This window comes from Prionailurus bengalensis, chromosome A1 (assembly GCF_016509475.1).
Source record: "Prionailurus bengalensis isolate Pbe53 chromosome A1, Fcat_Pben_1.1_paternal_pri, whole genome shotgun sequence".
Lineage (NCBI taxonomy): Eukaryota > Metazoa > Chordata > Mammalia > Carnivora > Felidae > Prionailurus > Prionailurus bengalensis.
The window spans coordinates 119,078,424-119,099,102 of record NC_057343.1 but is presented as its reverse complement, the minus strand read 5'-3'; positions in this window follow the sequence as shown (position 1 = coordinate 119,099,102).

Genomic DNA, 20,679 nt, shown 5'->3' with positions numbered 1-20,679 from the left:
CTCTCTATTATCATCTATTAATCATCTATCTATCATCTATCTATTATCTATCTACCTATCATCTATCATTTATCTATCCATCTATCATCTATCTATATCTATCTATCCGTCTATCATCTATGTATCTATCATCTATCTACCAACAGATTTAGAAGCCGAGTTCCAGTGATGCTGGGCAGCTAGCTCCCAGTCTGTCTGGGGCCCGTGGCAGAGTGTGGTGCTCTCACGCCCCTCACACTTAGAGGTGACTCCACTTTGTGATCGGCATCCCCGCCCTTACCCGCTTTGACTGTGAGGTCTGTGAAGAACCCCTCCTCCAAGACCAACCCCCGGCCTAGGTCATTCTGCATCGGCTCTTTGTCCTGCTGCTAGAAACAAGAAAGGGCTGCCAGCCTGACTGTGGAAGGGAACAGTCACAGCAGCCTGCTCTTGAAGGGGGAACAAGGTGTTCTGTCCTGCAGGGCCGCAGGGCAAGGGAAGGGGATATCGCTTTCCTCCAGAGGTTTGGGCAGGGATAGTTTTCACCCCGAAGAGGCTATAACAGCAAAGTGCTTAGGTAGACTGAGCTCGCTCTGACGTCCTCCTCTCTCCCCCATGCCTGCTGGAGGCACCCAAGGGGACATAAACACTGCCTGTTATTTCCTTTTCCTAGTCCACCCACTGCACGACATTAAGGGTTGTTTTCTTGCCTCAAAGACACAAAGATCTCTTCCTTGAATATCTGGAGACAGGTCAAGTGGTCTGAAGCACATTAGAAAAAACAGAATTGCCTGCACCCTCCTGGCAAGGAACAGTGGTCTATTATATAATACATCATGTTTTCATGGTCGGGGCTTCCCATCTGCCCCCCTAACCACTCCTCCTCACTGTGCCCATCCCACCCCCTTATACACAGCCAGTTTAGTCCTACGGCCCAGGGTTTTTCCTGGGATTGAGAAAAGGTCCAGGGAAATGAGTTCATATGGGAGCATTTGAGACTTAATTATTTCATTCTTGGAAAGTGAGGGCAGGATGGGGGTGAGATGAAGAGCATAGTCTGAAAGGAAGAAGCCAGGGCGCCCGCGCGACTCAGTCAGTTAAACGTCCAAATCTTGCTTTCAGCTCAGGTCACGATCTCACGGTATGTGGGTTTCAGCCCCATGTCGGGCCCTGCATTGACAGCATGAAGCCTGCTTGGGATTCTCTCTCTCTCTCTCTCTCTCTCTCTCTCTGCCCCTCCCACACTCACTCTGTCTCTCTCTCAAAATAAATAAATACATTTTATTTATTGGGATTCTCTTTTATTGAAAAAGACTGTTTTGGACCCAGGAATGACTGCTTTGGTAGAAGTTCAGTCCACAAAGGCAGAGCAGCTGAGACCATCACCAATCACTGTAAGTCAAAATCCCACGCCTTTCCAGTTTTCATTCCTGAGACAAGGCCTGTACCCAGGGCCAGTGAGAGGGATGGGATGCGGAACAGGCAGACAAGGAGGGGCATTTGGCTGAGCTTCTAGGGCAGAAGGGGGCCTCCAATTCAGATGCTTGGAGGTTCGGGGCATTTACATATTCTTGCCGGGCTCAGTCAACCAGAGCTTATAATCAGGGCACCCACAGCCTGGGAGACCAGGAAAAGGCTGCTCAGTTCTCATGCTGCTGCAAGAAGCTGGGGAGGGTGGGGTGTGTAGCTGACCGACAGTCCCTCTAGTCCCTCCGTAGGTCTGTGCCCAGTCCAATGCTTTCCAGAACTGCTCCTAGGAATGACTCTGCACAGCAGAGTCCTAGTGCACGATTCCTCTAACTCTAGCTTGAGAACTCTCCACTGGCCTGGCTGAAACTTTCTTAGAACCACTCCACAGTCAGAGACTCTTCCTGACCATCTTTCCTCCCTAGGTCTCTTTTAAACTTAAAAAAAAAAAAAAAGTACATTTATTTATTTTGAGACGGGGGGTGGGGGGCAGGTAGAGAGGAGAGAGAGAATTCCAGAAAGGCTCCATGCTGTCAGCATAGAGCCGGATGCAGGGCTCAAACTCATGAACTGTGAGATCATGACCTGAGCTGAAATCAAGAGCCAGACACTTAACCGACCAAGCCATCCAGGTGCACCCTACGTCTCTTTAAATAGATATCAGACACACAAAAGGTCTGAAGACTCCCCCTGTCCACTCCTGCTCCCTCCATTTTCCACAAATAAATCTTGTGAACTTCATCACATCTTGGCATCTGCTTCTAGAACCCAGTCTAGCACAGGAATGGTTGGAGAAAGCAGGAAAGATGGGGCTGCGGAACTGCCTCACTCACCACCAGGAATGCAAGGAGGACACCATCCTGAATAGAATACGGGGCACAGAGTGTCTGGCATAAGGTGACAACCTCACTGCTGAAGTTTCACTGGTAGTGGCCTGGGGCAGCATCCCGGTGGAAGGGAACAGCCTGATGGGAGTGGTAAGAAGTGGGCATTTGCACGATATGGGAGAGCAGTGTGGCTGATGTCTACAAGGGCAGCAGAGTTAGCTGGTTATTGCTAAATTGTCTTGAAGCTCTGCCAGCAGGGAGAAACTGAGGGTCATTACCAAACTGTTAAACAAACAGTTAAAGGCTAAGTATGACAGCCAGAGGGCTTATCTGGTAGCTTACAAAGAGGCCCTTATTTCCTGGAGTAGAGAAGCTAACCTAACGGAGGAACTGAAGCAGAACTTGATTGTTGGGAGTTTCAGAGTTGCAGAGACACGTACAATCTCAGCCCAGACTCACTGTTATGCTGAGGTCAAAGCCCTGGCTAGAAACCCTGAAACGTAGGATGGGAACATCTGGGTAGATGCTCTGGTCTTGTTCACATCCACGGGGAGGCCTCCCTCTCCCATGAGGTGCCTCTGCAGAGGTAGCCCACTTCTTCCTGGTTAGAGTTAGCCCTTGCCAGTGCTGGATGGTGCTGTAGAGGCCTCTCCCCAAAAACACCTCATGGAGCTGCCCTCACTTCCCAATAAGCAGGATTAAACTCCAGGACATGCTGGGCTTCTTAAGGGAGAAAGCGATTATACAATGAGAGCAGTAAGAATTAGCTAGCCTGCATCACCTGCAGCTAGAGAAAGCTCTCAGGGGTTATATTTGAGGGTTCTTGAGCAAGGGGCAAGAACGTAAGACTCAAAATACTTTGACTTAGAGGCACCTTCCTGGGACATGGGATTTAATGTGTGAAGAAGGGACACATGGGTGGCTCAGTCAGTTTAAACATCTGCCTCTTGGTCTCGGCTCAGGTCATGAGCTCACAGTTTATGAGCGTAAGCCCCACATCAGGTTCTGTGCTGACAGAGTGGAAACTGCTTGGGATTCTCTCTCACACGTGCGCACACACACACTCTCTCTCTCTCTGCCTCTCCCCTGCTTGTATACTGTCTCTCTCTCTCAAAAAAAAAAAAAAATGTGTGAAGGAACCCAGGGTTTGAGGCAAACTTGCGGTTAGGGTAGCTATGACAGACAATCTCCATTGGCCCTCCTCCTCCTAGTACTCATGTTCTTTTTTATAATCCCTTCCCACTGAGTTTAGGTTGGATTTATGGACTCATTTGTACCACAAAGAATATGGCAGAATTGGGGCACCTGGGTGGCTCAGTCAGTTGAGTGTCTGACTTCAGCTCAGGTCATGATCTCCAGGTTCATGAGTTTGAGCCCCGTGTTGGGCTCTGTGCTGACAGCTCAGAGCCTGGAGCCTGCTTGGGATTCTGTGTCTCCCTCTCTCTCTCTGCCCCTCCTCTGCTCATGCTCTCTCTCTCTCAAATAAATAAACATTAAAGAAAAATTTAGCATATGGCAGAAGTGATAGGATGTCACTTTCGTGATTAGATTGACTTGGAAGTTTTGGGCTTTCTTACTCTTCTCTTTCTCTCACAGAGTCCAGCCACCATGTAAAGAAGTTCAGACTGTCCTGCAGGAGAAGCCACGTGGAGAAGAAAGGTCCTGGAGGATGAGAGGCCACGTGGAAGAGAACTGAGGCATCCCAGCCAGCACCATGTGCCAGCCACGTCAATGAGCCTTCTTGGAAGCCTTCCTGACCCCAGTCAAGGCTTCAGACCATACAACCCTGGCTGACGCCTTGACTACAACCCCATTAGGATCCTTGAACCAGAACCATTCAGCTAAGCCACTTCCATCCCGGCCCACAGAGAGCATGACATCATTTATATTTGTTGTTTGAAGCCACCAGGTTTTGGGAAATTTGTCCACAGCGACAGACAACTAATCTACAGACCTCAGAAGCCTGGGGAAAATGACAGTCCACAGTGAACACAGTGCTTTTCTCTGAAACGAGGTCGAGGGAGACCAGACGGATCTGGAGAATGGTTGCAGACTACCGTAACTCAAGCGGGTGGCAGCCCTGGCTGTGTGTGCTGCACTGAAGGTGCTGTTTTTGCTACAGAAGATTAATAAAGCCAAGGTACACAGCATGTGGCTCTTGCTTTGGTGAATGTGTCTTCTATGTTCATTAGAAAAGAGGATCCGAAAAAAAAAAAAAAGTGATTAAAGCCAACACGTACCGCTATGGGGAAAAAGAAAAAGGATCAGAAACAGTCCACATTATCATGAAACTGACAACATTTATAGTTCTGCTTCCATGCTCTTTTAACTCTCTCACCTTCTGTCATATACAGTTCAGCGAGCTGGATCACCTGGACATCCCACAGAGCATCACACCGATCCGCTAGACTGATGGCATCAGGCTGATCAGACAGGATGAGGAAGAGGTGGCTACACACTGGAAGGCTTAATAAGACAGGGCAGCCAACAGGGTGGGATAAAAATGCTGTGAAGGTTCAGAGACCAACCACCCCACTGCAAAGTGTTTAGGGGTCGAATGGCCAGAGGTGTGCCAGAGTTCTCCCTCTAAGGTATAAGACAAATTGCTAAAAGACCCAGGGGAGCATCATAATGCAGTCCAGGGATTCTGGAACAAGGCCATGCAATTTGTAGCAGACAAGCATACACCTTTGGGCAAAGAACGTGGTGAGCCCTGGTAGAGACAGAACGCTTGACCATCGGGAACAAAGTGATCATGTGTCTGTAACTGCCTATCACAAGCTGGGTTCTGTCACATCCACCAAGTCACGAAGTTGGGTGGGACCAGCAGCTGTACGGCTGTTGCAAATGGTGTATTTGGGATCAAGCTGCAAGAACAGATAGTCCAGACTTCCAGGTAGCCTCTCACAGTGGCACAAACGTCCCTGCACCTATGCCATGGTGGGCGTCCTTAAGATCAGCTGAAGGAGGATGAAAAAGCCGTAGCTTGGTTTACAGATAGGTTGGTCTGGTTGCCCAATATAAGGCAAAAATGAATGGCAGCTATATCATAGCCCCATTCAAGAATGGTCTGGAATGAATGGGATGGACGTGAAAAATCTTACCAGGGGATGGAGCTGCAAATGATGCATGGTCTGAGGTGAGAATTTATAGAGATTTATGGGCAGAGGCCATCAGGTCATTGGATGAGGAGGCTGGAAGAAAAAGGACACCTCAGTGGAATGGGGCAAGGACTCCAGGGTCTGCATGGCCTCGAAAAAGTGAATTGAGACAGGAGACCAGAACGGCATTGCCTAAAAAAAGAACAAGAATTCTGAATTTTCTGTTGTCATCCTAGAAAAGGATTAACACTCCAAAATGAGAGAAGAGGGAAAATGGGAGTAGAGGCCTTCTTGGCTTCCTTTGCTGGTATCTTCTCACATCTTGGACCTCTGAATAAGCAACCATGGTGCCCTTGGATACTTCCATTCCTTATTAAATTAACTTCCTAGAGACTCTCATGGAGTCTTGTGGCTTAAAATAATATGTATATGCTGATGGCTTTAAAATTTATATATCAGTTTGTCAAAATGAAAAACTTTTGGGGGTGCCTGGCTGGCTCAGTTGGTGGAACATGGAACTCATGATCTTGGGGTTGTGGGTTTGAACCCGTTGGGTGTTCAGATTACAGAAAATAAAATCTTTTAAAAAATTAAAAACTTTTTTGTTTCAGAGGACATCCTTAAGAAAGTAAAAGACAACCCAAAGAACAGAGAAAATATTTGTGAATCATATACCAGACAGGGATTTGTATCCAAAATATATAAAGAACCCTTAGCACTCAACAGTAAATAGACAAATAGCCCAATTAAAAATGGGCAAAGAGCTTGGAAAGGCATTTTTCTGAAAATGAAAGACATTTTTCTAAAAATGATATCAAGTGGCCAAGAAGCACATGAAAAATGTTCATCATCATTAGTCTTCCAGGAAATGCAAACCAAAAACCTCATGCCCACTAGAATGACTATATGCAAAAAGACAGTAACAAGGGTTATACAATATCTGGAGAAACCAGAATCCTCATACATTGCTGGTGGGAGTGTAAATTGGTACAGCCGCTTTGGATGATGGTTTTGAAGTTCCTCAAAATATTAAACAGAGAGTTACCCTATAACCTAGCATTCCTCTCCTAAGCACGTACTCAAGAGAGCTGAAAATACGCATTCACACAACTTTCTCATGAGTGTCCAGCATTATGTAGCAATAGCACCATAATTGCTACAGCCAAAAAGCAGAAACATTCCAAAAGTCCATCAGCTGATGAATGGATCAACAAAATACGGTGTATCCACGCAAAGAAATCTTATTCTTCCATAAAAAAGGAATAACGTGCTGATACTCACGGATGGACTTGGAACACATTACACTAAGTCTAAGAAGCCAGACACCAAAGGCTATCTATTGTAGAATTCCATGTTTATAAAATGTCCAGGCTAGGCAAATACATAGCGAGAGAAAGTAGATTAATGACTGCCAAGGGCTTGAGAGGAGAGAGAAATGGGGACTGATTGCTAAAGGGCACGGGGTTTCTTTTTGGGGGCTGATGAAAATGTTCTAAAATTAGATAGTGGTGATGGGTGCATAACCATGTGAATGTATGAAAATCCACCAAATTCTATACTTGAGCCAGGTGAATTTCACGGTATGTGAATTACATCTCATTAATGCTGTTACCAAAGAATGCGAAGAAATCATAGAAATGAGAAAGAATAATTACAGGTCAGTAAACGCTGACCTCTCTCCTAAACTCCAGACTGGTGTAGCCCAGACTGGCTATTTGACATTTGCTCTTGGATGCCTCAAACTTGACATGCCCCAAACTGAACTCACTGATCTCAGCATCTTCCTGCATTTGTTCTCCATAGCTTTCCTTGTCTCAATAAACGCCAACCCCGTGCCTCCAGTTGCTGGGGCCCGTTAAATAGGAGCCATCCTTGAATCTTTTCTTTCTTCACACCCTCCGTCCCACCCATCAGCAAGCCCTATTCTCCCTTTAAGGTATTTGCAGAATCGGAGCACTTCTCCTTACACGCCTATCGGTCTGCTCCACACACTGCCAGCTCTTGCTAGCTTCCAAAGTGGTCTTCCTGCTTCTACCCTTGCCCCATTGTGGGCTGAACTGTGTTCTCTCCAAGTTCATGTGTAGAAGCTCTAACCCCAGTACCTCAGAATGTGAGTACACACACATATATATTTTTTTTTTGAGAGAGAGAGAGAGAGAGAGAGAGAACAGGCAAGAGAGAGAGAGAGACAGAGAGAGACAGAAACAGTGGAGGAGGGAGAGAGAGAGGGAGAGAGAATCCCAAGCAGGTTCTGCACTGTCAGCACAGAGCCTGATGCAGGGCTGGAACTCGCAAACCGTGAGATCATAACCTGAGCCGAAATCAAGAGTCGGATGCTTAACTGACTGAGCCACCCAGGCACTCTCAGGATGTGAGTATATCTAGACATAGGGCCCTGAAAGAGATAATAAAGTTAACATGAAGCCATCGGGATGGGCTCTGATTCAATCTAATTGATATCTTCACCAAGAAGACGACATTTGGACACACAGAAACCAAACATTTGTGTGCACAGAGACCATGAGAAGACACACGAGGAAGGCCTCGGAAAAAAACCCAAACCTACCGACATCTTGATCTTGGGCTTCCAGAACTGTGAGAAAATCCCCTTCTGTTGTTCCAGCCACCCAGTCTGTGGTATTTTGTCACGGCCTGCCCTAGGAGACGAGCCAACACCCTCTGCAGCCCATTTTTCACACAGTGGCCAGAGTGATCTCTTGAAATCATATCACCTCTCTGCTCGACACTCCCCTATGCTGCCCATTTGACTCCAGTTGAGAGTCAAAGTCGTCATGTGGCCTGGAAGATGCCACTCTCCTTCTGACCTCATCTCTTCCCGGGGGCTGCCAGGCTGCACAACCCCAAAGGGCATCGCACACAACTTCCTGCCTCCCTCCTGGCCCCTCACTGTGCTCGAGCCCCACTGATGTCTTAGAAGTTTCTCCAACACACCAGCTGCCCTCCTCCTTTGTCGTCTTTGAATACTGCCCTCTGTGCCCCAAATGCTCTTCTGCCACGTCCATGCATCTCACTTCCTCACTCCCTAGAGGATAGCCCCAACCATTTAGTCTGAAATGGCTGCACCCTCCCCTGGGCTTCGTACCTCCCTGCACATGGTTTCATTTATCTTTTAGCATTTATTATCACCTGACACACGGTCACAGTTCACTGTTTACTTGGATATGGTTTCTTTCCTTCAACTGGAGGGACCAGTTTTGAAGTCAGGGACCTAGTTTTGTTCATATGGCTCTATCTTCAGTGCCTAGGACAGTGTCTGGCACAAAAAAGCTCCATAAATGATAGATTTCTTTTTTAATAAAGGAGAAGGTGAAGGACTGGAGGATATTTGAGTTACCTTTAGGACTGATCGCTTTTTTTTTTTTTTACTGTTTATTTTTATTTTTGAGAGACAGAGAGAGAGAGCAGGGGAGGGGCAGAGAGAGGGGGTGGACAGAAGATCTGAAGCAGGCCATGCGCTGACAGCAGCAAGCTCCATGTGAGGCTTGAAGTCACGAAATGCAAGATCATGACCGGAGCTGAAGTCAGACGCTTAACCAACTGAGCCACCCAGGCGCCCTGATCACTTTTTTGCTTGCTAAAAGGCTCAGAACCAAACCTGTGTGCTGCCTTTTACTTAGTATACCAGAGAATTCATGCAAAAAAATTCTACCTGGTTTTGTCTGTTTCCCTTCCTTTACTTTCCCTTTGTTTTCATTCCTCTTGCTGAGATACACTGTGTACATTTTAGTAATCTGTCTCAAGTTTTGAAACAACACGAAGTTTAATAAAATGAAATTTAAAACAAATTTTAAAAACATCTCCAGTTTCTGGCCTTCTGGGATGGCTGTTTGATCTCTGGCTCTCATGGGGGTGGTAGAAAGACATTCTGAGCATTCCCAGTCTGTACTGCTGGGTGGACATAGGTTTCTCTTGTCTCCAGAGTTCCTAGGGGAATTCTTCTGAAGATCTATAAATTTTCCAGGGATCAGCAGCTGCAGAGGAAGAAAAGGGACCCTCTTGAAGGTCTCAGGGGCAAAGAGTATGGAAAAACTAGGCTTTGGGGGAGGAAAGGGCATCTTCTCAGCCTCTGAGATGTTGGGCCAAAGTTGAAAGGAGAGCTTTTAAATTTGCCTGCCCCGAAGGGCACAAGGGCAGTTTCTGGGTTAACTGCCTGGGTGCTAGCGAACACAGGAACAGACTGGCCATTGTCTGGCCGGCTAGGTTCCTTAGAGAATGGCTCTGCACTGGCCCTTAAGGGACTCACACTGCTCACACTGACCGCCGGGAGAGGGGACACAGGGGTGAGTGCTCCATGGGGCTAGCAGCAAAGCCTGCCCTAAAACACTGCACAGACATGTGGACTGCACTCCTCTGCTCCTTTGAGGTCAGACGTTGCAGGCTAAGGCCAGGGCTGAGGCATATGACATTTGGGATACAAGTTCCCAATCTCTCTGCTCACACCGTCCTGTCCCAAGACTGCCATGGAGTCAAAAGCCACATAAGTCTAGAAGCAGCTTCTTCTCCGGGAGTAGGTTGCTAACTACAAGCAGCCCCTTTGCCAAAGAACTGTATAGTGTCGACAGTTTTCAGAAAGTCCACACATCCCATTTCACCCTCCCAAGCTTTGTCACAGTCAAGGTGAGGAGCCTTAGTGTTTTTCCATCACAATTTCTTGGACTCAGACTCAATGTGGCTTCAGATTACATCGCTTTTCTACTTTCTTTGCTTCTTTGTGTTCTGTTGGCCAACACTTCTCTGAGTTGCTGAGGGAAGCATAGTTGAGTCAGGGAAAAAATATCTGGGGTCTGCAAGACAGAAGTACAACTTTTATCGTTGCAGAGCAGTGGCATTCCAAGCGTCAGGATGTGTCGGAATCATTTATGCAGTAGCTCTCTAACGCAAATGTATTCAAGACTGGAGGTTAAAGGCACTTGTTAAAAATGAAGCCATCCTGGGGCGCCTGGGTGGCTCGGTCAGTTAAGCATCCGACTTTGGCTCAGGTCATGATCTCATGGTTCATGAGTTCAAGCCCCATGTCTAGTTGTGTGCTGACAGCTCAGAGCCTGGAGCCTGCTTTGGATTCTGTGTCTCCCTCTTTCTCTGCTCGTCCTCTGCTTGCACTCTGACTCTCTCTCTCAAAAATGAATAAACATTAAAAAAAAATGAAGCCATCCAATGAGAAAGAATAAAATCCTGCCATTTGCAGCAACGTGGATGGAATTGGAAGGTATTATGCTGAGCAAAATAAGTCAGTCAGAGAAGGACAGATATCATATGTTTTCACTCATCTGTGGATCTTGAGAAACTGAACAGAAGACCATGGGGGAAGGGAAGTGGAAAAAAAATAGATACAAACAGAGAGGGAAGGAGGCAAACCACAAGAGACTCTTAAATACAGAGAACAAACTGAGGGTGGATGTGGGGGTGGGGGAGAGGGGAAAGCGGGTGATGGGCATTGAGGACGGCATTTGTTGGGATGAGCACTGCCTGTTGTATGTAAGCCAATTTGACAATAAATTATATTCATAAAAAATAAAAATAAAGCCATCCATAGGGAAATAAATCAGATAGACAAATACTGTATGATTCCACTTATATGTGGAATCTAAACAAAACCAAACCAGTGAACAAACAAAACAAAAACAAAAACAAACGCATAGATACAGAGAACAGATTGGTGGTTGCCAAAGGGGAGGGTGAATGATGGTGGCCAAATGGATGAGGGGAGGTTAGGGGTATAGACTTCGAGTTATAAATAAGTCACGGGATATCATGTACGCCATGGTGACTATAGTCAGTAATATTGGACCCCAAATTTGAAAGGTGCTAAGAAAGTAAATCTTAAAACTTCTCATCACAAGAAAAAAATTTTTTGGTAACTTTTGGGATAGATGGTAACGAGACATATTGTGGTGGTCAATGTATACAAATATGGAATCATGAAAGTAACACAATGTGGAATGTCAAGGACACTTCAGTCAAAACAACCTGAGGCCTCAATATGCTAGAGCTGTCTATTTCATGAGTCTGGGGTGGAGCCAAGGAACCTGCATTTAAAAATTTTTTCTAATGTTTATTTATTTTTTTTGAGAGAGCGAGCACAAGCGGGGCAGAGAGAGAGAGAAAGAGGAAGACACAGAATCCAAAGCAGGCTTTAGGCTCTGAGGTGTCAGTATAGAGCCTGATGCGGGGCTCAAAGTCACAGACCATGAGATCGTGACCCGAGCTGAAGTCGAACGTTTAACTGACTGAACCACCCAGGTGCCCTGGAACCTGCATTTTTAAACAAGCACTCCAGGTGCATTCAGGCGATCTATAGACCACAGTGTGAGAAGTCCTGATGATACAGGTGTCTGGGTCTATCCTTCCAGAACTTGCAGGCCTGTGGGTGTTCCTACTCCATAGAGGAATCTAGCACACAGGTAAGTGTGGGACCCACTGTCACAGAAATGATTTCATTCATAAAAAAAGTAAGCCAGACTTCCACTTTTCAGGTCCCTTCCCCCAGGGGCCCTAATCACTACCTGAGAATCAAGGCACACAGCTGCTGGCACAGAAACCCTGGAGAAAAACTGACATGTGCCCCAGCAGTTGAGATCTTCAAGCAAACATAACTACATATATGGAAAGCACGATTGTAATCATTTTACGGAGTTTTTCCTCTCTTTTCCTGGGAATCCCCAAGGTGAAAGTGGCCACCTGGAGCTACCCAAGTGGCCGGGAGACTGTCCTGCTCTGTGTTATTTGGGAGCAAGGGACACTGGGGCTGCAGCTGTATCCATCAATCACTCAGGAGCCAGCGTGGCTGTCATGCCTCCTGAACGGATGCTTATTTCCACCAGATGGGCTCTTCGGTGCCAGGAGTTACAGATTGCTGCAGCTGCCCCAGAGATAGGGTTCTGCTGGTGGGGCTGTCTGCACCTGGAGGGAATGACGAAGCCCGCCAGAATGCTAGATTCACCTGAGTGCAGACAAGCCCTCTGGCGAAAATCAGCAGCGTCAACACCAAATGATGGCTGATTCAACTGCAGGGTCTGTGGTCAGACTTGCATGTTGAGGCAGGTTGCTGCTCAGGGGGACTAGATAGCTTCCCTCGGAGTTTATCATAAAGCTACAATGTATGTACATCTCAAATGAATGTGACCCTTATTTCCCAGGCCTCAAAAGACATGTAGAATCACGGGCCAGTCTCAAGCTCCTGCCCTGATCTCCCAACTCCAGTGGGTATCACTGAGATGGCTTAAGCCATTGATCTCCTTCATTCATCGAAAAAACATTTACCACATGCCTCCAATGATGACAACTCACATCGTCTAAGTGATTGCCCTGGCCAGGCACTAGCCTAGACCTGGCATGGGCATCTTACCCAACACTCACCAAACTGTGAGCGAGAGACTGATTCCATTTTGCGTTTGGAAACTGAGGCTCACAGAGGTGAAGCAGCCTGCTCAGAAGCACCACGCCGATAAGAAGTAGTGTGTCCTTCCCAAGTGCCAGGCTCAGCTCTCACAATGCCCTCTTCCTGCCTTCCAGTTCATTCATCCTGCCCATTCCCTCACAAACCAATCTTCATTCTCTCTGTGAGGTCTGCCCCTTAGCCCAACAACCCTGCCTTCTCTGGCAGTGGCCTATCAGCCCTCTCGTAGATCTAACCTTGCTGTCCCAGACTCCTCTTGAAGCCCACACCCTACACCCTCTGCCTCTTCCAGAGCTGGCTTCTAGAACCTTCCTGTTCCTCAGAGTTCTCAACGTTCAGCCCCCATGACATTTCTTGCAGGAAGTCATCTCTGGCCTACCCCTTCCCCCACCTGCAGGACTCCACTGTGTGATCTCACCACATCCTGGAGACGCCTTTATTCCAAGATGATATCCCATATTATGTTGAGATTTTGTGCTTCTGTTTGTCACCGTCTCCTATTAAAATAGTTGCACGGGGGTGTCCGGCTGGCTCAGTCAGTAGAACACATGACTCTTGACCTTGGGGTGGGTTGTGAGTTTGAGTCCTACATTCAGGGTAGCGTTTACTTCAAAAGTAAGTAAAATAAGAAAATGAAATGAGACAGTTTCATGAAGATGGATGACTTGCCCAGCACACTGCACGGCACATTGCAAGGACTCATCAATATTTGACAAGCCAACCAGAGCAGACTCACATTCCGCACAAGGGCATGGGCAAGGGAAAAAGCACACGGAAAATTTAACACAAGAAGGCAAACGCAACCTCATGAATACCACTCATGTGTGGAAGAGGGAAAACCGTGACTGACATACGGTAACTGAACTACACAGGAAAGGGTATTACACACAGGCTAAATGTATGACTCAGGAATCTGACCACCTGGGCTGGAGTCCCGGCTTCCCCGCTTACTGTGCGATCTGGAGCAAGTTATTTTACCTCTCTGAGAGAACTAAGGGGTCTCTCTTCTATAAGAGTAGCTAACCTTACAGGGCTGTGTGAGGATCATGGAGACAACGATGTTTTTGTGCAGTTAATGTTACACTCATTTTTCGGCTACTCATAATAAGTTGATTTAATAGAAAAGAGTGAAGGAGGAAACTAAGAAGACACAGTAGTTTTAGTATGTTGAGAGTATGGTACAGATCCCCAGGCCAAATAAAAAAAATCCAGTCAGATGGGCACCTGACTAACTCAGCTGGAAGAGTGTGAAGCTCTTGATCTCAGGGTCATAAGTTTGAGCCCCACATTGGGTGTAGAGAATACTTAAATGAGTAAGTAAATAAAAACTAAAAAAAAAAAAAAAAAAAAAAAAGGATTAAAATCTTTAAGTTAAATATTAAAAAAAATCCAAGTCAGAATCTACCAACCAAAGGCCCTGATTTTAAAATTTTTAATTAGCTGCCATATTTAAATTTTTTAAAATGTTTTTATTTATTTTTGTGAGAAAGAGAGAGACAGCATGTGGGGGAGAGGCAGAGAGAGAGAAAGAGAGAAGGAGACACAGAATCTAAAACAGTCAGCACAGAAACTGATGGGGGCTTGAACTCAGGAGCTATGAGATCATAACCTAAGCTGAAGTTGGACACTAAAGTGACTGAGCCACCCAGGTGCCCCACAAAATGAAGAAACAAATAATCTGATTAAAAATGGGCAGAAGAGCATCTGGATGGCTCAGTCAGTTAAGCATCTAACCCTTAATCTCAGCTTGGGTTTTGATCTCAGGGTTGTGAGTTCAGGCCCCACACTGAGTTCCACATGGGCATGGAGTCTACTTAAACAAACAACAAAATAGCTGGGCAGAGGATAGGAATAAAAAATGTTGCCAGGTCACGTGGGTGGTACAGTCATTTCAGCGTTTGACTCTTGATTTGGGCTCAGGTCATGATGTCATAGTTTGAGTGATCCAGTCGGGCTCCAAACTTGATCTTGGAGGCATGGGGCCTGCTTGGGATTCTCTGTCTCCCTCTCTCCCTGCCTCTCCCCGACTCACGTGCATGCACAGACTCTCTCAATAAATAAATAAATAAATATCAACTAAAAAACAATTTTTGTCAAAGAAGACATATGGATGGCCAACGGGTACATGAAAAGGTGCTCAACATCACTCATCATCAGAAAAATGTAAACGAAAACTACAATGAGTGATCACCTCTTACCAGTCAAAACAACTATGTCAAAAAGATAAGAAATAAGCGTTGGTGACGATGTAGAGAAAAATGAAGCCTTGAGCACTCCTGCTGGGAATGTAAATTGGTACATCCACTGTGGAAAACAGTATTGAAATTCCTGGAAAAATAAAAAATAGAAATACTATACTATCCACTACTGGGTACTCACCCAAAGAAAAGGAAACTTTTCTAACTTGAAAAGACACATGCACTTTTTTTTACTGGAGCATTATTCACAATAGTCAAGAGATGGAAGAAGCCCAAGTGTTCATCAATGGATGCATTGGATAAAGAAGATGTGATATATGTGAATAGTGGAATATTACTCAGGCATAAAAAGAATGAGATCTTGCCATTTGCAACAACATGGATGGACCTGGAAGGCATTATTATGCTAAGTGAAATAAGTCGGAGAAAGACAAATACCTTACGATTTTACATATATATGAAATCTAAAAAACAACACAAAAGAACAACACCAAAAAGAAGCAGAAACAGACCCATACATACAGAGAACAAACTGATGGTTGCCGGAGGTTAAGAGGCTGAGGGTGGTGAGCAAAATAGGGGGTGGGGAGTGGGAGGTACACGGTCCAGTTATGGAATGATTAAGTCGTGAGGATGAAAGGTACAGCACCGGGAATACAGTCGTCCTCCTATGGCCACAGATGGCGGCTACACTTGTGGAGAGCATAGCGTCATGTACAGACTCATCGAATCACTATGTGGTACACCTGAAACTGATGTAAAGTGTGTGCCCATATGCCTCGATTTAAAATAAAATCCAGTCTGTTTTTAAAAATGAAGAAACTTCACGTTAAGGAAAAGAAGTCGAGTTCTGACTTCTCTCGGGACATTGTAAGATTTGGTACCTCTGGGCTCCCATTTTCCCATGGCATTAACTGTCTGGATTCGTGTAGTAAGTGCCCACTTTAGACTGAGGGCATGTGCTCTAGCTGACCACAGCTCCTCCAGGCCCTACTGCTTCTGATCTGACCTGTCTCACTCTGCAGGCGTTGTAACTGCGACTCCTGCAAACAATGATGCTTTCTTAATACCAATATAATTCATTCTTACACACAGTTCTCTGCTTAAGAACTGACTCCAACTTTATCTGTCACCTCCTCCATCTGGGGAACCATCCAGCCTCACTTCCCACGACTTTGCATCATATCCATCATCCCCTACAGGCTAATATGCCTCCTCACACTCGAGCTCCTTCCTGCTATGGGCTGAAAGGGCCCCTCCCTCCCTTCCGCTCCCCCGGAGCCCCCTCACCTGTCAGGGCTTAGTTCACGTCCAATTGCCCTCAAGGGTTTCTTCCACGCTCTGCAGCCCACAGCGTGGTCTCCCTGCCCCAGGCTTGCACTGCACAGGGACAGAAGCGATGACTGTCCAGTGCACTTGGGTGTTTCTCAGTCTTTATCCTGAACCAAAATCTGTCCTTATCCACTCTGTTCTCTCCTTGCCTCCCCCCACTGCCATGTGGGGTATCTGTCCTTGCTAAATCTATCCCTGAGACTTGTGTGATTTAAAACAAAACCAGAACCAGGTTAAGGGAAGAGGACAAGAGGTGTGGGAGATTAGGGGCAAAAAAGGAGAAAACTAGGGCAAACCGAGGGTTGGCAGTGAGCGGGAAGGAAAGGGGGAAGGGGCTGTAGTAGCAGCTGGGTATGAGAGAATAGAAAAGCAAGGAAGCACAGGGAGGGGGATTTTGCAATGTGACTGCTTCCACATGTAGTCAGAACCACACCGTTCCGGGACCCCTGGTCTTTGGTTCTCTGTGGCAATCCCACCTACATGGGCCAGGGACTGACTGCACATATTCATGCAGAATGACTGACCTCAGTGTCCTCAGGTGTTCTCAGGTAAGTGACCTGAAGAAGATGTCAGGCATCAAGAACGTGGACTCTTAGATTTCACCTCTTGGCAGAAGTGTGATGAGATCAGATGGCAACATGGTTTTGCATCCCAGCTAATTCCCAGAAAGATGTTCTGGACTACAGAGCAGTAGTTCTCAAACTTGAGCCAGCGCCGCAGTCACCTGGAGGGGATGGGGGAGAAGAAAACACTTGGTAAAACAGAAATCATTGGGCCCCGCCCCCAGAGCTTCTGATTCAGCTGGTCTGGGACACAGTCCAATAACTTGCTTTCCTGCAACAGCTCCCAGGTGATGCTGATGCTGCCAGACTGGGGACCACACCTTGAGAAACCCGGCTCTAGAGTTCAGGGCGGAGGTCCAACCCAAAAGTCACACCACTGAGCCACTCTACCAACAAAGTAACCGTCCCCTCCTCCTTCCTTCACTCTTTAATAGGTCATGCAACCTTCCCCTTCAGGGTCTTTATTTGGACCATGGACTCCCATGGCAGGGTGGCGGGTGCCCCCTTGTGGCTCAAATGGAAAACTTACGTGAACGGTAATGCACTCGCTGTAATCCTTCAAGTTTGCCGAACAAATTTAGTTTTATCTGCCTGACAAAAGATCCACAGAAATCTTAGATGTTCATCATTCACCAGGAGGGATCCAAGAGCGACTCAGGTGTGCATTGTGCCAAGTGCTTGGCCCAAAGGTGCTCCAGGCAGCAGAAATGATTTATTCTCATGGCTTGGGATTTTGTAGGGTGCGAAGTGCTTTAGAAGTCCAAACCAGATTATTCCCCGCATTCTTTGCTGGTGAATATGCCTCAGTAACTTAAGTTACAACTGAACAATTTCAAAGCCCTGTAAGTGCTATGTGGCTAAGAAGGGACTCTGAGTGAGTTGGAACCATGCTTTCCCCCCACCTTTCCCAAAATTAGAAAGGTGGCATTATTGAGTGTGAGGTAGTGCACTGGTGCCAGCTGTCCCCAGTTAATCCAGCGCAAGTATGCAGTGTCTCATCTCAGCTTTATGCAGGGCTTACAGTTATCTGGTCCCGTTATTCTGGTCTGCTGCCACCTGCTGCTCAGGCATGGAGCATGCGGGAGGAGGTAACCTGGGGACACGGTCAGCTAAACAGGCTTTTCAGCCTTGAGAGTGTATTACAATCACCTGCAGGGCTTGCTTGTTAAACCATAGATTTCTGGGCTCCACCCTAAAGATTCTGATTCAGTGGGGAAGGGGCGGGGCCTAAGAACATGTGTTTCTCATAACTTCCTGCTTGGTGATGCTGCTGCTGGGGGCGGGGGGGGCTACCCAAAGCACCTGGATGGCATCTGTAGTTCTCCCTGTGCCACACATTTCTTGACGCTTGATTATTCATCAAAGTCTGTAAATAACCAAGAGTCTCTAACTCAGGGCTGCTCACCTGGGGTACTAATGATATTTTGACCTGATCCTTCATTGTCCTGTTGGGGAGTGGAGCGGAGGCTGGGCTGTACATTGTAGGATGTTTAGTCTCATCCTTGGCCTCTCTCCTCTAGATACCTGTAGCAGCCTTGTCCCCCTCTCCCCCCCCCCCCCCCCCCAGGTTTCGACAAGCAAACGTGTCTCAGACATCACCAGATGGCTCTGGGAGGTAAAACTGGCCCCAGCCGAGTATTGCTGCCCTAAAAGGTGGGCAGATTTTCCTTTCCCATTTGGTGGAGTGTAAAGGCATCCTCAAATGTTGCCTCAAATTCATAATGATACTGACATAAACTAAACTGTCAGCTCTTTGGAATTAAATCACAACAAAAAAACCCCCATAGCTTACATATGTTGAATACCTACTATGTGCAAGTCACCCTGCTAATGCTTCTTAAACTAGCCCCTTTAGAGGAAAAAGAGAGAGGGGCAAACCAAGAAACAGACTCTTAACCATCAAGAACAAACTGACAGTTACCAGAGGGGAGGTGGAGGTGGGTGGGGGATGGGGCAAATAGGTGATGGGAATTAAGGAGTGCACCTGTCGTAGCAGTGCTGAATCACTACATTGTACACCTGAAACTAATATCACACCATAAACTACACCAATTTTTAAATAAAACCTTTAAAAAAATTTTTTAAATAAATTACCCCCTTCAGTTCTTGCCCAAGGTCATGGTTACTACCAGTGTGGCTGTGGGTGGCACAAAGGGAATAAAGGGGTATCCAGACCACCACAGCCCAAGAAAAATATAAAGGAAGTCACAAGGAGGAGCCGTGTGCATATTTTTACATTTTAAAGAAGCCACGTTTACAAAGAAAAAGAAATGGTAAAATTAATTTTAGTATATCTTATTTAACTCAGCATTTATATCCCAACTGTGATCATTTTAACATGTGATCAATATTTTTAAAATTGTTAATAGAGTTTACGTTCTTTCTATGTCTGGTACTTGCTCTCTGAAATCTGTGTGTATTTCACACTTCAATAAAGCACTTCCTCAATTTCCACTAGCTATGTTTCAAGTACCCGAGAGCCACCCGTGCTACTGGCTGCCCCTCTGGAAGGCACAAGCCCAGACTCTCTGCTCAGCTGTCTTCAAGCCTTTATTTGTAGAATAACATGTGCCAATTTCACTTCAATGTCCTTCAGTTTCTGCCTGCGTTTCAGCCATTTTGTCAGACTCACATACCTATTCATGTACTCTACAATCTGTTCCTGAAATATCTCTACTTATTTTAAAACGAGGTCTACAGTTTTATCACAGTAGATGCCTCCTCTGGTGGCCAGACTGTTGACTACTGTCTAATTTTAGTTCTGATAGCTTTTCCAGTGGCTGTTTCCCCACACAGTCTGTGTTTGTACTTGCATAACAGAGATGTTTCATCTTATCTGATGCTAACCACACAGGCACATGTTCGTCATGCTCTTGTGCCTTCTGGTTTATCTCCTGACATCTAAGAATGTTCATCCTCATGCGAGAATGCCGCCTTTCTTGCGCCCCCATGCAAGGTTTCTCCCTGTAGTTTCTCACGCTGTCCCTTTTAAAAGTTTCTGATCACTCAGGAAACGAGTGATTCTCTAGAGAGTTTTGCAATACACCTCTTAGCCTTATCACATGTGTTCATTCACCTTTTACAAGATGAAAATCAAGATGGACTTAGATACTGAGGTCAACTTACACCCATAAAAAGTAGTGATGAGAGTGATTCCTTACGAAATGGTTCCTATGAGCCACGCAATACGCTCAGCACAAGACACGCACTGTCTTACTCATTTTTTCCAATAGTCCCATAACATATGTGCTATTGCGATGGCCATTTTCAAGCTGAGGTGAGGAGGCACAGAGAGTTGAAGTAATTTGCCCATAGTCTCCCAGGTAGCAACTGACAGAGTTGGGGGTCTCTCCAGGTATGTTTGATGATAGAGCAGCTCTCCTCGCCTCTAGGCTCCACTGTCTGAAAGATGTTTCGCAAAGATTGTTCTTGTTCCTGAGTTTGTAAGGATATAGTTCCATAGATCATACTCTTTACCTGGGTTACCATACACCTTCATGGGGAAAAATAAGTATTTTTGGTATTTTAGGGACTGCCTCTGAAGCTATATGCCAAGGCTTCTCAGGATGCTGGGCCCTTGCTGCCTTGAACAGGAGGCTGAGACTCAGGTCCATCACAAGCTCAGACCAGGAGACCCAGCAAGACCCATCAGAGGAAGAAGAGCACAGAGGCAGAAGCCAGAGCAGAGTGGGTTAAGGAGTGAAGTGAAGTGGGATATGAAAGGGGATGGTGAAGACAGGCTTGGGGGGGTGGGGGGTGGGGAGGGCAAAGACAGAGAGAGAGAGAGGGTGGAAG